This window comes from Pholcus phalangioides, unplaced genomic scaffold, assembly GCF_987345545.1.
Source record: "Pholcus phalangioides strain wild (caught in Gottingen) unplaced genomic scaffold, Ppha-v1.0 ptg000007l_1, whole genome shotgun sequence".
NCBI lineage: Eukaryota > Metazoa > Arthropoda > Arachnida > Araneae > Pholcidae > Pholcus > Pholcus phalangioides.
Window position 1 is genome coordinate 16,453,900 of NW_028301600.1, and position 17,571 is coordinate 16,471,470.

Consider the following 17,571-nt stretch of genomic DNA (forward strand, 5'->3'; position numbering starts at 1 on the left):
CAGTTTCCGAAAATGTTCATCCAAGAGGTTTTATGTGCAAGAATTGGATGTTTAAAACGAGATAACTTCACACAGTTTTGGAACTCGAGCATGACTTTAAACAATAAGAAGCTGAGGCTATCTTCTACCAGTTTTGCTGATTGAGAAAATTAAACTTATCTTTATATTCCCTTTATTCTATTAATTTTTTTTCCAGCACGTGGGTCTGGGTCATATTACCGACAGGTCAAAACCTTAACAGGATTAAAATCTCGACAGGGTCGGATTAGAAATTTTAGTTTCACCGCATACGCCGCACTTCGCAATTTCTGTCGAGATTTGCATTTCTTCAAGCGAAGGCCGTTGGAAAATACAAATCTCGACAGAAATTGCGAAGTGCGGCGTATGCGGTGAAACTAAAATTTTTAAAAACTTTCATTCAAAACATACAGTAATTCATTTATAATTTTCGACATAGTTTTCATCACTTTAATATTTATAATTAAAGGGTTCCTCGCTTATTCATTCCCTCACCATTTCGCTCACTCACGGACTCGGTAGCTCGCTCGCCCACCCACTCGATCGCTGACTCACTCGTCCGCCCACTCATCCGCTCATGGACTCAGTAGCTCTCTCGCTCACTCGCCCACCCACTCACGGACTCAGTAGCTCACTCATTATTTTGCTCGCTCACGGACTCGGTAACTTCTTGTGGAACTGTTGTCTGTGAATTGTTGGTCGGTAAATTTTCCTAGCGGTGAATTTTCCGTCGATGAATTGCTGGTCGGTGAATTTTCCGGACACGCTTCCAGATCACTTGGGTGACCCAAGACACGCATTCGGATCCACTTGAGTGGCTCGCGACTCAGTTATAGTTTACTTAAGCGGGGCCACAGCGACATTTTTATAGATTACTTAAGAGGCGCACTTGGCACATTTCCAGATCATTTGAATGACTCGAAGCGCATTTCTAAAATCATCTTAGTGACTCGCGGCACATTTCCAGATAACTCAAGTGGCCTCCGGCACATTTTCAGGTAACTTAAGCGGCCCGCAACACGTTTCCACTCCAATCAAGTGGCCCGCACTCTCCAAAAGGTTGAGCACCCCCTTGCATTATACCAATTTATTTTCTAAACTTTTGGTATTTTAGAAAATACATCTTTGAGTGTCATTCTGATACACAAATACGGCTACATAAATAAGTACAATACTTTTTTTATCTAGAAAGAGTTGATTCTTTGGTGTAAATTTTTGAGAACTGCTGAAATTTTACTTGTTCAGAGATTTTTAAAATCGCACGAAATTGAGAGGATTGGAAATAAAATTAAAGGGAAAACTATATTCAACTTTGGTGAGCAAGGTTTGATCTGTTCATAGATAACAATAAAATCAAGACAAATATTTAACCTTTAATTAACTACTTCAGCTAATTAGAAAACCCACTCTAATAAAATAAATTGCTTTGTATTATTTCAATTAAATACATGCTAATAGCACCAATTTGCACCCATTTTCGTAAAAAAAAAATTCGATACGTTTTTATAGGGGGTGAACCATAGAGGGTTAATTTCTACAGAAAATATTTTAGCGTCACCTGTAAATAAATTAAATTACCTATAAATAAATAAAATGGTACATTGAATGAACGAAAAAAATTGATGGAAAAACTTGAAACGAACGAACATCTTCAATAATTTTTGACCGGCTCAGTTGGTTCACCCCTTGAGACGCCACTGGTGATTATGAACACAAATGGAAGAACACACACTTCCATTTGTGTTCTTCAAGGTGCTATTATTACATTATTAATGTAGCAGGTGGTACGAAAACTGGTCACTATAGTCGTACAAGAAAATCGCTAATGACCATTATGGTTATATGGGTGCAATATAGGGAAAGGGAACTGAAAAACCAGCTGAAAAATGTGTTATTTATGCCCCCTGTGAGTAAAAAATTAACACCTTTTAATTTTACTCATGTATTTTCTTTGAGCGACAGCAGGTTGATTACTTTTTTGTAAAAACAGCTAGAAATCTAAAACACTTGAAAAAACAGAGGATTTTTTTTTCATTGCATCGTAATTCCCAAAATTTGCTTTTACACATGTTCATCGATGGGATATTTTTGGCCCAAAAGTACGAATAATGAGAAAAAAAATGTGTCGGAACCCCACAAAATATATCGTACTGAAATGAAGTTTTTACATTTCAAAATTGGATTCACGTGTGTTAATTGCTAAATGTAAAAATAGCTCTTTAGTAGAGCCCGGAATTTCAGGCAAAATGCATTGTTTTGAAGTTTCTTCGTAAATTTTGTAGGTCATATTCTGAGAACTTGGATATTTTGAGCATTGAGAACTTCAAAAGAAGACTTGCTCTGTTTAGAATCTCGAACTGTTAGTACAGTATTAACTATTAACAGAACCCCCCCCCCCCCAGCTTTTACAGCTCCATTCAAACACTTAGAAAGGCGTAATTGCCTAAAATATAGAAAAATTTGTGTTGCCATGCAAAAACTTAGCTTTAGCCGGATGGTGTTAGACATGAATATTTTTGTTTCAGACGAATGCAGCACCTCTGGGCCCATGTTTTGATTGTGTTTCTTTTACAGTGTAGAATTTACGCCATAAACAACCATGGCTAGTTATTTTACATTTGCTATTCGATTAAATTGATCAGAGCCGCCCTCAGGGGTGTGCGACAGATGCGGAAAAATAAAGCCCCGCGCTTGAAGAAGTCCCGCATATGTGTTAATATAAAAATTAAAGAATTTTTACAGCAATAAAACAAAATAGCTCTGTTTCAATTATAAAATTGATGATTAATATTCCAAATAATGCACCAAATAAATGTAAATATTGGTAACTCGAGAAGGAGTCCCAAGATAATTTTCTCTACGGGCTGCGCGATGGTAATGGTGGCCCTGGAATTGACTTAATCTTGAGAAACCAGCAACATTTCATTTTTGGCATGAAATGCATTTAATTTGGATAATAATGCAGTTACTATAAACTTTAATTGAAACAAGAATGATGGAGTAAGTGCAAGCAATTTTTTAGAACATTTTTGGACTCTTAATATCTTAGCTTTTAGTTATGTATTTTACTTTACTTCCACTAATTATAAATGAATTTTTTAGGGTCTATTTTAGGAATTTTTTAAGTGCCTTTTCGCCTAACTATTTTGACCATTTTTAGTGTCTAAACTTCTGGACTTTACTGATTAGATATCATGTAAATGTGTAAAGAAAAATTCACTGAATGTGCATTTCACACACACACAGGACTGACTAAACTCACAATGCAGCTCTCGTTCTATTTTTATCGTTATTTTCGACCTGACAGGGCATTGCTACGCGTAAGTCTTCGTATTTGTATACAACTAATTATATGTTTTATTACCTTAAGTATATACTTTTTCCTTTCACAAACTGTGATTACGAACCCTTCGACAACTTTTTTTGCGTTAGTCTTACAGAAGGAAGAGCGTAAGGCGATAAATCTCACATACGAAAAAAACTTCACTTGATGTCACCCTTTTTTCTCCCTCAACACTTTGCTTATTCAACGCAGGTGCAAAAAAATGGTTCATGGTGCAATTTCAGATAATGTGCGAGCACAACTTCTATACAATTTACTCTTAACCCTTCAACTCTTTTCATTCAAAGTTAACATTTACTTACTCCTTTCTAGTTTTTTGAGACACCAATGGGTTGAAGGACTATATTTAGTTACTGAAAAAACGGCTTATATGCGATGAATAGCAAACAGACTTTTTAGACGTTTTTCTTAAAGTAAAAATACAAAGAATGCTCACTACGTACCTTACGGGCAGGGATGTTAATAGCTTCCTAATTCATGGAACGATGCATATATTTTCCATGCTATTCCGTTTCTTTTCTAAGGACCTGAAAATAAAAAAAAAAAGAGTTTGGGTCAAATCTCAGAGATTTTTGTGTAAAAACTAGGGCTGGGGGAATCAATTGGAATTTATCAGGTTAACCAATTTTTTTTGAATCGATTAAATCGAATTTTAATCGAGTATTTTCAAATGCCATCCCATTTACAACAAATGTACAGTATTGGTAATTACATAATATTAATTGATGCTATAAAAATATGAAATACTTACTCCGGCCCGGTGGATGTGATTCGCCATACGGTGGTTCCGTGGAGGGAACATTTTTTCAAAAAAAGAAAAAATGCTATAAAAATTTATTTTATTCATTTTACGTACCTATACGCTAGATGGAAACACAAATATAGAAATATATTAATAAATTAAGGGTACCAGCTTGAAGCAATTTAATATGCTGAACATATTTGTGAAATCCTGGAATTTATTTACTTCGATTTTGTCGCTTTTTAAGAAAATCGGTTATTTTCAGTTGATGACTAATTTTGAAAGTACTTTCGATCATCATACTTATGCTTGTTTCCTTAGGCAACTGTAGGAAATATCCGAGTGTGTTTAAGTGCTCTCTTAAATGGCACTGGGGGAAGTAAACTTTGTTCACGATGGAGACAATAAATTTTGGTCTTTGTCTTCCAAAACTCCCATCAAACTCAATTCGTAACTGAAATCATCACCAGTTTTCGTTGAATCGACTTGTGTTTCCCATTGTCGAAAAAATATTGATTCAAATATTTCAAAATATGGTCATTTACCTAAAATTTTATGTATAGCAACATAATTTAAGACATCTAATTGGTTTCGTCAAATAAATATCGTCGGCGTTCAAGCAAAAGTCACCAAGTCCAGTTAGTAAAAATTATTTTGAAGATTTGTAACTCCTACAGCCGGTTTACTGAAGATCAGATGACTGTTTCGTGGCTCATAACTGTTCTTATCATGAAATAATTAATTTAAATTTCTAATCACAACTGCAGTATTCTATCAAAAGTATTTTGAACTTTTGCTTGAACGCCGACGATGTAGTTAACCATATTTTAACCCGTATAAGGAAAAATTGGGCCCCAAAAAAAAAAATCAGGGGGTTTCTTTATACGCGTTAAAATACGGTAATTTACATAGTTTAAATGAAAATTTTAATCGAATTTCAATCCGATGGATCGAGTCAATTTGAACTAACATCCGCTGTTAAAAATGTTGAACGACGCTCAAGTAACATTTTTAACAGCGATTAATCGGACCAGCCTAAGTTAAAACTAATATTTTGATAATGCTATGATGGGAATGCAATTGTGGACGGTTCCACATAAATGTGTCACCGTTTTTAGCCGGATCAGCATAGTCTAAACTCGAGGTTTAGACTAAGCACACACGATTAAACTAGGCGAGGCAAGTAACTTAAATCAACTTTTAATTTAATATTAAAAGCTGGAACAAACTATTGATAGAACAAAGTAACAGAACTTGATGAAACATAACAAAATCAACTACAATCGACTCCCCCCCGTATTCGCGGGGGTTACGTTCCGGGGGTGACCGCGAATAACCGAAACCATAGGTTTTTTTGTATATCTCGTTTACTGAACATCATGAGAAAGAGCATTGTGACGCAGAGCTAGAAGAGAATGTAAAAGAGAGAAGGTGCAGCGATTGTTGGTGATGTTTTCTGAAAGAACATTGTGATTGTTCTGTTTGCCGTGTTTTCTTCTTCATATCATCAAGTACGTTGGAGTATGTTGACACAAAGCTTCCTCTACTAATTTTTCTACATGTGAAGAACGTAAAATAGAGGGATCCATGTTATGAAAATAATCTGTTGCCGATTTGAACTTGCGAAGCCCTTCCGCTGTTTCTCATGGTGAACGTGTGTGTGTCTTCCACTTCTTTATCTTGATCTTTTGATCTGGTACCGTTTCAGTTTCAGTCAGCTGCATTAATTCCTCCTCGGTCAATCCAGTATCAATAGAACTTTGAATAGCATGTATTCACTCTCAAGGTATCTCCTGACTTCCGGAACGAAACACCGTTTAAACCAATGCAGGAAAAGTGTTTTCATAGTCCAAGCCTTTTTATTGTTCGTCCAAAATACTCGGAGCTTTGCTTATTCTTCCCTTCAATACTCACGGATTCGCAGATTTGAAAATGATGGTGGGCTTTATCATATACCCATATGCACTTGCGCAAAACAACATAGCAAGTCTATCTCTACTTGCCTTAAAACCAGGATTTCGCTTTTTTCTCTTGCTTAACTTCTTTGCGGCATTTTCTTCCAAAATAGTGTAGTTTCGTCAGCGTTAAACACCTGCTGATGTGCGTAACCCTACTCTTCAATAATTTTCTACAAAGTCCTTGGAAATTTTTTAGTTGCCTCCTGATCGGCAGAGGCTTGATCGCCAGTGCTTTTTACATTGCGCAATCCGAAAAGTTTCTGAAACCTATGAAACAACCTTTACTTGCATAAAATTCTGATGAAATAGACGTTTAACCAGCCCTTTCCTTATGAAAGAATAAAAATTTTCCCCTTTTCTGTTATAATATTACAATCAATTGGAATACATTTTTGTGTCAGTCTTGTACCCCCAAAAAAAAACCATTTTCTGTACGTGAAACACATGCATCCCATAGGCGCTGCAAATTTTTGACTGACACGGGTGCAGCTACGGCTACTGCTGAACGAATTTCAGATTCCTTTTTCCTGATATATCTCACCGTAGATTCGTTTATTCTGTAATGGCGGACCACAGCAGGTTTTGACTTCGCCAAGCATAGTCAATATATCCAATTTTTCTTGTCAAGTTTTCACTTTTATTTACCTTTTCAAAGCATTATCAATGGCACTAGAAGAATAAGCCATCCTAAACAAGCACAACTCAAATTTTGTTAACAAAACACATGAATGACGATTGCTCAGTATTGTCAAAAAACCGTTTTTCAGTAAAGGAAAAACTGCGAATACGGAAACCGCGAATACCGGGGTCCGACTGTATTTTAAAGAACATTTGACGCATGCGCATCACGCGCGCGCCACACAATGTTAATCTTGTAGATGTATGAAATATGACGACAAAAAAAATTCAGTTTAATTTTTGACGAATTGTTTGAAAGAATAGGTTGTTATTATTATTGTCATTACAATTACAGTTCTCCGAAGGACTTACACGATTATCTAATAAATGGAATGTCAGCTGATTGGTTGATGGGAATCAGCGTGAAACACTGGACATTGGAAATGATGGCTAGCGTCATTACTTCAATTTGCCGAAAGCTGTTTACAGAAATGCAATTAGATCTAAACGACTTCCACGAAATTATTCGGCAACAAGCCATTATTTAAATGCCTAATGACTTCAGTAGACTTCGAATGATTTCGAGACGAATAGTTTTGACGGCATTCCTTGTAATGCAGATTTCAAACACCACCAATCTATGAACTTCCCACTGTGGAATTCGCTTTCACGCGTTCCACTTACAGTGGTATAAAAGACAGTCGCCCCCCACCCCATATAAGTTTCCTATCGATGGAATTCTACCGCATTCGTATAAGCCATTCACCGTCAATAATATCGACTATCTTGTTGAGCTCATGTCGCGATAGGGGATTGTTTGACGTGATATAAACGGAGGAGTTATCCCCGGAAATCTCCTCCTATCAGATTCATCAACGCATTCTCCGAGTATCATCTCCTGTGCTATTTACTAGTGAATAGTTATAGCAGGCAGAGAAATGTGTCGCATCCACCATCTAATTAAATTCGCATCGCTCTGCTTGTTGTGTAATTACTGCACACTATGAACTCCATCACGAAGCATCACACACAACGCATGCATTCGAATTAGCGGCTTTGAGGCATTATGGCACCGATTATTCCTCCTATCAAACGCATACCAATTTCCATTTATATCGTTCAATAAATTCTGATCTACAGTGATCAATTGTCAACGATTTCAAACATAAATTGAATTCATGGAATGAATGAAAGCCACAGAGAAAGTATTATCGAATCATACCACATCGAAATTCAGACGTTCGTTGCAATGATTCCCATCGTTTTTTTTTCTCACGGACTGCCGTTATATCGAAAGTTTGAAGAAAGAAAAAAAAATTATATTCTTAACCCTTTAAGCGGCGATTGGAAATCACTAAATCCCCCTTCAAAATGCCATATCTTTTTTAATGAAATAGGTTTTCTTCAGATTTTCAGCAGGTGCAAAAACCAGGGACGGCGCAAGTCATGAGGCAACAAGGCGGCATGTTTACAGGGGTATCATTTTGCGTGTCAGATTTGTTATGACGGTGTTTTTTTTTTCTTTTTTGCAGATTTGCACACATCGAAATCGCTTTTAGGGGAAAGCGCGAGTGGGTAAATATATAAAAAAAAGGGCAAGTAAATACAATACTTCTGAAATGCTATCAAACTCTTTTGCTATTCAATGTTCAATTCATGTCAATACCCTTTCTTATCGTAATGATTAATTGCATGCACGCACTTATGTACCTAATTCTCCATTATCAAAGGTCAAGTTCGTACACAATTTTGGCGAACGATACGCGTAAATTTTTTTCATTTGGTTGCAAAATAGAGGCTGGACAAAGCTGAATTCGGACGTTGTATTAGATTGAATAGCATTGTATGTCTTTATATTGGATGGAAAATATCATGGCAATAAATAGGAAAAAATTTGGGACTTATTGTGCCGGTCGTCATAAAGGAACAATCGCAATAACGCATAGTCGTTATACAGTATCTTGGTTTAAACATTAAGGACATGATACCAAAAAAAAACCCACAAAAATATAGCACACGTAAGAATTTTCCATCGATGAACATTTGGATATTTTCCTAACAATTTTCCTCTACTCCCACAGAATTTTTAATAAATATCAATAAAAGTTTTCGCGAACAACTTCATAAATTCATTGTGTTCATTCAATATGCAGCAAAGACTCGTCTTTGAATATACCCTCCCTGTTTATTAACTACAGAAAACGGTGGTTGCTGCTTTTAAATAACACAATAATAATAAGAATAATAAAAAAAAACCCGGAAGAATTATAAAACGGAATGGAAAAAAATAAATAAATAAAATCCGGTTAATAATGAACGAATGGAGATTTGAAAGCAACTACGATAAGGAGAATGGGGGCTTTTACATGAGAACATGACATAAAACCAGATTTTTAATTTAAAAGCCAGAATAGAAAAGGGGATGAAAGGAGAAAAAAAAAAAATATATATATCAATATATATTGCTCCATTGCTTCGAGACAACTTATTTTTCGAGACATAAAAATCTTAATATACATTCCGTTAATTTATTGCCAAGTTAAATTAGCCAAGAAATGAAGACCGTAAGTATTGTACTCTAAGAGAAAAGGTATAAAAGAAGTCGCTGCGGAGAGAGGCAATGTTTTGTACGTAAAATACTCCTCGCATTCTATTGGCCTTTTGAGATGAGACAAGATCCTCCCAACCTCTTCTTTGGTATCCTTCGTTGATAGCTTTGACAAGGCTTTTCTATGATGCCGAGCTTATTGAAAGAGAAATCAGTTGCAGCTTCTCTTTTCCTTTAATCATTGAACGACAATGTGGGATCGACTACTAAATTCAATTCCACCTGCTCGTAGGGTGCGTTCTCATGATACTGAACAACAAATTTTGATTTTGAAGTTTGATTGAAGTTTTGTTTTTTGGCTCAAGGATCAATTAGGTCAAGCTGCGGCAAAACAAATGAACGTATAAGATAAGAAGGAAACATTTTATTTTCTGGATATTATGCTGAGGTGAACTCGGAAAGAAAAGTCATCTTGTCTCCGCCGGGACAGTATTGTCTTCCACGGTTGTGTCCATTATGTATGGCTCTTGCAGTCAAATTTTCTTTTTCTCAATAAACGGTCTCCGGCGCGTCTCCAATACGTTAGAGGTTCTCACGAATATTAACGTGGAGGCGCTTCTGGTCTTTCTGTCTCCGCCGGGACTCGAACCCAGGCCCTCTTGCATACCGGGCAAGCATGCTACCATCTACACCACTGGAGACACGATCCTGCCTACCTTATTTCACGCACTGTGGCGTGAGGCACTGAAGTAGAGATATTAGTAGCCTCTCTTAACTTCAGGAATTGGCCCTCAGGTAGGCTCATACTTTTACACATGATCAAAGGACTTTGACAGTGTGGGCACTCTGGTTGACTCTCTCGTAATAATGGATAATAATTTGTGAGGCTACTGTGTCCTATGCGCAACCGGGCAAGCAAAACTCCCTCCTTTCGGTTAGTCCGGCAGCTCGAACGCCAATGGCCAAGCGTGGGCTTAATTGCATATATATAGTTTATCATTTATTTGGTTATTCACTAAGTTTCTGCGCCCGAAACAAAAATAATCGTATTTATGTAATACAAATACAAATGCAAGGCCACAACAGGCAAAATGCCCAACGAGGTGTCTTAGAAAAAGGCGCCCATAACAAATATGGGGAGATGTCATATATTCATTATATTATTATTTCAATAATTATCTGGGATAAGCAAACACAGAAATAACAACTTCTACCCACGAACAAAGAAAAAGTTGCTTTTTCTTTTGTTACACACTGTTATTGGCACAGTGGATCTTACTTGAAAGAAGTGGTATTTCCAGAACATCCCGATTTTATTTCTTGTACAAAAAATTTTCTGTTAAATACGTTTTTATTGTAAGTTCCCAAATGAAGTCTAAGTATGATCCAATATATTATAGTTAAAAAAACATGCATACCCCTTCCCAACACCTACATTCCTCTAATGTAAACATAGTCAAGAATTTCAAGTCTTTTTTCATAGCCAAAGCCTTATGTGGCAACAAGTGCATGCTTCTCTGCACCCCTTCAACCAAGTCTATGTCCCTCTGTAGGTATGATCTTCAAGACCTTGCAGCATATTTCAGTCCAAGATGAACTAAGCCGAGAAAAGGCGAAAGAATGACTTTAGGAGAATGCGAAGAGACATTTTTTTTTTAAATGAAACCAAGCATTCTATTTGCTTTTTTGGCCACTGCTGAACGACGTTAAGAAAACTTGAGCAGCTCGTCAATACTAGCTGTTACCAGCGGCTTCGCTCGCGTGGATTTGTTAATATGAAAATTGCTTGGCGATGATTTTCCCCCATAACATTTGAAACCCCTCATGACTCCTTTGGGACTGAATTTCCAGAAGTCCCGTCTTAGTGAGTCTCTATATATTATAAAATATAATGACAAAATTTTTCATATTATAGCGATTTGGGATCAGCGATGATTGCCCCATATAACCTTTGAAACACCCCCCCCCCTTATGATCCCCTTAAATGCTGAATTTTTAAAAATCCCTTTTTAGCTTGTTTCTACATTACAAAATAAAAATATTGACTAAATTTCATATTTATAGCTTCAGCGGTTTCGGATTGGCGATGATGAATCAGTCAGTGAATCACTCTCTTAGTCAGAGGACATGTTATTTTATATAAATAGGTGTAATTTTTGTATGGAACACAAATTCGAACATAAAAAAAGCTGGATTGGCTACGGTTTTCTCTGAAATTGCACATTTAGTACACACATATAATACATAACTCAATACAATAAATTAGAACACATAAATACAGTGAAACCTCGCTACAACGATACTCGATATAACGATAAATCCCTCTGCAACGATATTTTTTCAAATCTTGTTTCGAATCGCTTATAGCACACATGCTCAATCTATGGCCCTCGGATTCATCTGATGTGATAAATTACCAAACTATATATATATACTAAAGTGGCCCATGAGATCACTCAAGTGGTCCGCGGCACATTTCCAGATCATTTAAGCTGCTAACGGCACATATCCAGATCATTTAAGCTGCTAACGGCACATATCCAGATCATTTAAGCTGCTAACGGCACATATCCAGATCATTTAAGCTGCTAACGGCACATATCCAGATCATTTAAGCTGCTAACGGCACATATCCAGATCACTCAAATGACCCCAAGCACATTTCTAAATCACTTGAGTGACCCGCGGCACACCCCCGGTTCACTCAAGCGGCTCGTGGTACATTTGTAGATTATAGGAGTGGCTGCTGCACATTTCTAGATCACTCGAGTGACCCACGACACACTTCCAGATCACATGAGTGGCTCGCAGCACACTTACAGATCATTCAAGCGGCTTGCGGTATTTTTATAGATAACTTAAGTAGCGCTTAGCACATTTCCAAATAATTCAAGTAGCTCGCTACACATTTTCGGATCACCTATAACTCAAGTGGCCCACGACACGTTTCTAAACCGATGAAGTGGCCCGCACTCTCTCACTCTCTAAAAAGTTGAAAACACTCAGCCTATAGTCTGATGTTAAACTTCTTTCGATACGATATACTTCACTACGATAAATACCTCTACAACGATATTTTTTGAGGAGATTTTGAAACTGCTACAACGATATTTTTTTTACCCCTCTAAAAAAAAACCCCCAATCTGTCAATATATTTTTAAATTCCTCCTCACCAGTTGTTGCTCTTTCGAGGGCGTTTAATAATATTGGTATTTTTTGCACTATCTACCCGCAGAAAGTGTTAATTGAGTTGCCGATAAGTTTTTTTCGTGCTATGCTGTAAAACACTTTACAGTGGAAACAACTAACTGAATTTTATAAATCGAATAATCCATAAGCATTTTGTGTTGCGAATAAAAAGCATTTTATGGTGGTTCTGACAACGCCAATTTAGAAGAGATGCTAATAACAGCATAAACTTGACGGCGACTGATAATACTTCATCTCGATATAACGATAACCAAACGCGCATTTATGGTTTTGTCGCGCCCTTCTCCCATTCTAGTCTAATTTCCTTGACTACTCTTTCCTCGAATTCGCCACCCTTTGCTATGACCCACTTGGCTCCCCGCCACTTCTGCAAGTACACCCAAGTCACTCTTTTGGTCACTCCCATGGTCACACACTCTCTCAGTCACTCTTTTAGTCATTCACATGTTTGCACAATGTTTTGGTCCCTTACATGTTGCACATGCTCTAGGTCACGCTTATGGTCCCTCACTGGCATGGTTCCTTGCTTTATAGGTCGCTCTGTTGATCCTTTACACTTTTACACATGCTCTGTGCCAGTTTTTTTGGACATTCACATGCTTCACACTCTCTAGGTCACTCTTTTGGTCATTTACATGCTTGCTCACGCTCTAAGTCGTTCTTTGGCTCACTCACGTGCTTGCAAACTCTCTAGATCACTCAGTAACCTAGTCCCTTGATGTCCGAACAGAGGCGAATTTATCGAATTTTATACAAACTTTGCCGTCCTTTTCCCATCCTACAAATTTTCTTGGTCACTCATTCCTGAAATTTGCCGTCCCTCTGAACTTTCCGCCCTAGGCTATAGCTCGCTAAGGCCCCCTGTAAATACATCAATGACGATAACCCCTCTACAATTATTTTTTTTTGTCAGCAGAGTATCATTGTATCCAAGTTTCACTGTATATAGAAAACAAAATAAATATATAGTAAAAAAAAACACAAATGTATAGAAATAGAACAAGGCGTGATATCCCAGATCGATAAGATACTCGCCTAAAGTACCAAAGGATATTTAGAGATTTCCCGAGTTCGATACCTGGTTTGTCCTAGTCAGAAAACTTTCCTGACACAGGGGTGCAACAGAAACGGCAACACGACCATAGAACAAAGATTTCTACAGAAGGGAATCCCCCACACCTAGGGGTTAGCGCACCAACTTCTCGGTGAGTATAAAAAAAAAGGCTAGCGTTCGGAATCCGGAATAAATTGTAGATCCCCGTCTGATTGGTCCTCGCGTGCAGAAAATGACCGTGGTGCGACAAAAATTATCAAATGATGAAACACAACTAATTCCCCCAAAGCACAATTAATTCATTTATTGGCGTTTGACACGTTACTTTGTTGCGCTCTGCGCTTGTACTGGACATAAAGAGCACCTCTTATAATTGTCCAACAGTAGTCAGCCAGCATCGAAGTTGGCATAGAAACACGTTTCAACCGTCTCAATAGGGTAATATTTTTTAAAAACAAGAACCAATAAAATATTTTCATGGTGATATTTCCAGGTTCTAAGAGAGAAAGTCCTTCAACCAATATCCATGTTTTAAAGGAAGGGTGCTCACTGAGCACTGCTCAGCCTCAAGGAAATTGCGGACACCTTCATTGAAATATTGAAATAATAAAAAATTGAGAAAAGAAACTATATAATTATACACTAGATTTTTTGCGTCTTTTACAGCTTTTACGTTTTTCAAAAAAACCATCATGAAAAAGCGTAGTAAGCGGGAAAATGCTAAGTGGGAAATCACGATGAGTATTAGCAAGAGTTGAGATCAGAAAAGTAAGTTGTATTAAGCGGGGAAACGTTTTTAGTGGGAATGTTATCAGCGGTATCTACTGTAATGGGTTTTGACCACGTATTTATTACCTACAGTATATTCAAATATAAATTAAACCACAGAGCAGTGTTTCTCAAACTTTTGTCACCCGCGGCTCTTTTGCCCAACTCATTTTCCATATGCTCTCTAGAATAGGTTGGAAGGTATTTTCCCATATAAAATAACCACTTTAAAGCATAAGTATGCACACACATCTATATTTGCAGCTCGCCGCGACGCCTCTCAACAAAAGTTGGCAAGGCCCCTAGGAGCCACGATGCACACTTTGAGAAACACTACCACAAACAATTAAGATAATCGCGGGCCACATCTGATGACTCCTAGGGCCGAATGTGTCCTTCGGAGTTATCGGATGTGGCCCGCGATCTTAAATCTGATTTTATAAAAATGAAATAAACAATACATTTCCAGATTATTTAAATGACCCGCGGTGCAATTCCACATCACTTAAGGGACCAGTGTCGTCTTAACGCATGGACCCAAGCGGGAACTGCCAGGGTGCCTCACAAAAGTAAATGTGGTGGAAAATTTCGACAGTAAGCATGTAAATTTGCCAAGTAGGGCCTCAGAAAAATCACTTGTTCCGGGAGCCCATGATAATCTTAAAACGGCCCTGCATATTAACATCTCTTAAGTAACTAATATGCGGCACAGCTCCAGATCACTTGAGTGGCCTGCGGCGCTGTCCGATATCACTTAATTAAGTGGCTCACGACCCGTTTTCAAACCAATGAAGTGGCCCGCACTCTCCCAAAAGGTTGAGCACCCTTGCAGTATACGATAAAAAAAAATGTTCGTGCGATTCGATTGTGCAGCCAGCAATTTGAGGATGGTCCTCGGGGTTGGATGTCCCGAGTTGGAGCGACGCATGGATGCCAATTGGAAACGGGGAAATACAATATGGTCGTCATATCATTTGACGTTGCTCCGGCAGAAAGCAATTTACTCAGCGCTGGCGACAGAAAACCGCTCTTTTCTATCTCGATACAAAATGCGGATATAAAAACCCTCCCCTCGATATAACTCGAGCACCCCATGATCTCTCTCCTCCAATATGGATCACCAACCACATCAACCTATACCTCTACCCTCCACACACACACACTCGCATTACTTACTCTCCATAATCACAACATCACATACCGATTTCGGCAACGAAACATTATATTTTGTCGGAGGGTCATCTTCGGTAGCGGCATCAACATTGAAATGATGATGCGTTTAAGCAGTTTTTCTAGTAGATAGCGCGCGGCAGTCGTGATAATTAAATGTCTATCAAACCATTCAGGAAAAAAAAAATAAATGCGTAAAATGAAACCAAAAGGAGAAACGGATGCTAAAAATAGAAAAATGGATGAATAAAGAAGATAGTGTCATCGGTCGACTTGATCAGACTCTCAAGTCTGAAGTATGTGAATAACAAACTAACAAACAAATAATAGCTTTTAGTAATAAAGAATATTATTTTGAGGTATCCGACTACCTTTTTTAGCACTTTTCTATAAAATGTTACATTTTTTGACAGAAAGTATTGCACAAAATGGTGAAAACGATAATAAATTTTAGACCATCTGTCAAAAACAGGTCGGATACAATCAACAGATTTTTAGAAATCATGTTTTTCAAACTCGAGTAAAATGTCAAAACTAACATTCTTTATGAAACACGTTCAAAGGTTTTATTCACAGACTACTCTTGATGTAAAAACGTAACACTTTACAGTGAACGTAACTTCAGTTCTAAGCGTCATATAACAAAAAAAAAAATAAATAAATAAATAAATAAATAATAATAATAATAAACTTGTTTTGGAATCAGAAGAACTGGGGCTTTCATTTAAAAAAAAAATCGATTTTTTTTGTTTTCTTTCAAAATGGCGTTTTAAACGTGGTCGGGTATAGTCAGGGTTGAGTATTTCCAAGTCTAATTTATTAAAAAATTATAATATGGTTTAATTATTTAATTGTTCTAAAGTTCAGAACGTTTTCATTTAAGCTGTTGATTTTTTTATAACATGAAAATATAGTCGCCACAACGATACTCGGTATAACAATAAATCCGTGTACAATGATATTTTTCCAAATCTTGTTTGGAATTGCCTAGTAGTGTCAGTATACTGACGGGCGCTACATATATCTGAGCTACGTCAGTCACTCCCCCCTCCAAGCGCCTATTCAGAGGGGGCGATCGATGCTATCGTTCCTTCTAAGAGCCGAATAATCATGGGCGGAGATGCGTGGGGGGGGGGGGGCATTGCCCACCTCTTAGACTTCCAAGTCTATCTTCGCCTATGCGAATAATATGGGGAAAATGTATCTCTCCCGTAAAATACAGGATGATCCGATGCACCAGCATAATGATTCGCTTCTGCGACAAATCGCCCTGTATCCGCCTGCTTCCGCTCCATTCGCAGCTGAGGGTGTCTGCCTCCGCTCTATTCGCAGGTGAAGATGCCTGCCTCCACACCATTCACCGCTGAAGATGTCATCCTCCGCTCCATTCGCAGCTGAAGATATCTGCCTCGGCTCATTCGCAGCTTAATATGCCTGCCTCCACACTATTCACCGCTGAACATGTCAGCCTCCACTCCATTCGCAGCTGAAGACGTCTGTGTTCGCTCAGGCGAAGATCCAGTGGGGGGCGATGGCAACGACCGCCCCTCCCAAGAGCCGAATAATACGGAAAAGTTTTTCTGTCCATTAAAATACGGGGCGATCAAACAAACTTGCATAATTCACCCCTCCCGTCACATCGTCTTGGATCCGCGCCGGGTCACCCCTAAGCAGGGTCGTCTAAACAGAACCATGGACATAGTGATATAGTCAGGGGCCCCTGATTAGTTGGAAGTACTGGCTCATAAATTTCTATGCTTTCTCTCGAAATCATAGCACCAAATCGTATTATCACGACTCCGCTCATGCACCTGAGGCCCCTGGGCCGCGTCCGGGTGGGTCCATGCGTTAAGACGGCACTCACCGTCAACGTCGGTTATAGCGAGAAAAGTTCGTGGAATCTTCGATGTCGTTATAACCGAGCATGACTCTGTATTTACCGTAACATATCCTGTATATGGTCATAAATAAAATCTTGGAATCGTCATAAAAATATTCAAAAAAAAAAAAAGAAAGAACAAGATTTACGGTCATGATTTCATCAGGAAAATGACTTCATACACTTTTCGGAAACCGCCTACAGTCAAAAAAAAGGTAACTCAATGGTGGAGGAAGAAAAAAAAAAAAAAAACAACAATGACA

At 38.0% G+C, this 17,571-nt stretch overlaps 1 non-coding gene across 1 annotated transcript; it reads right to left on the reverse strand.

The window, feature by feature from the left end:
* Window positions 1-9,855: 9,855 nt before the first annotated feature.
* On the reverse strand, window positions 9,856-9,929 carry TRNAT-GGU (transfer RNA threonine (anticodon GGU)). The gene has a single exon. It is a non-coding gene; the product is annotated as a tRNA-Thr (tRNA).
* Window positions 9,930-17,571: the final 7,642 nt, after the last annotated feature.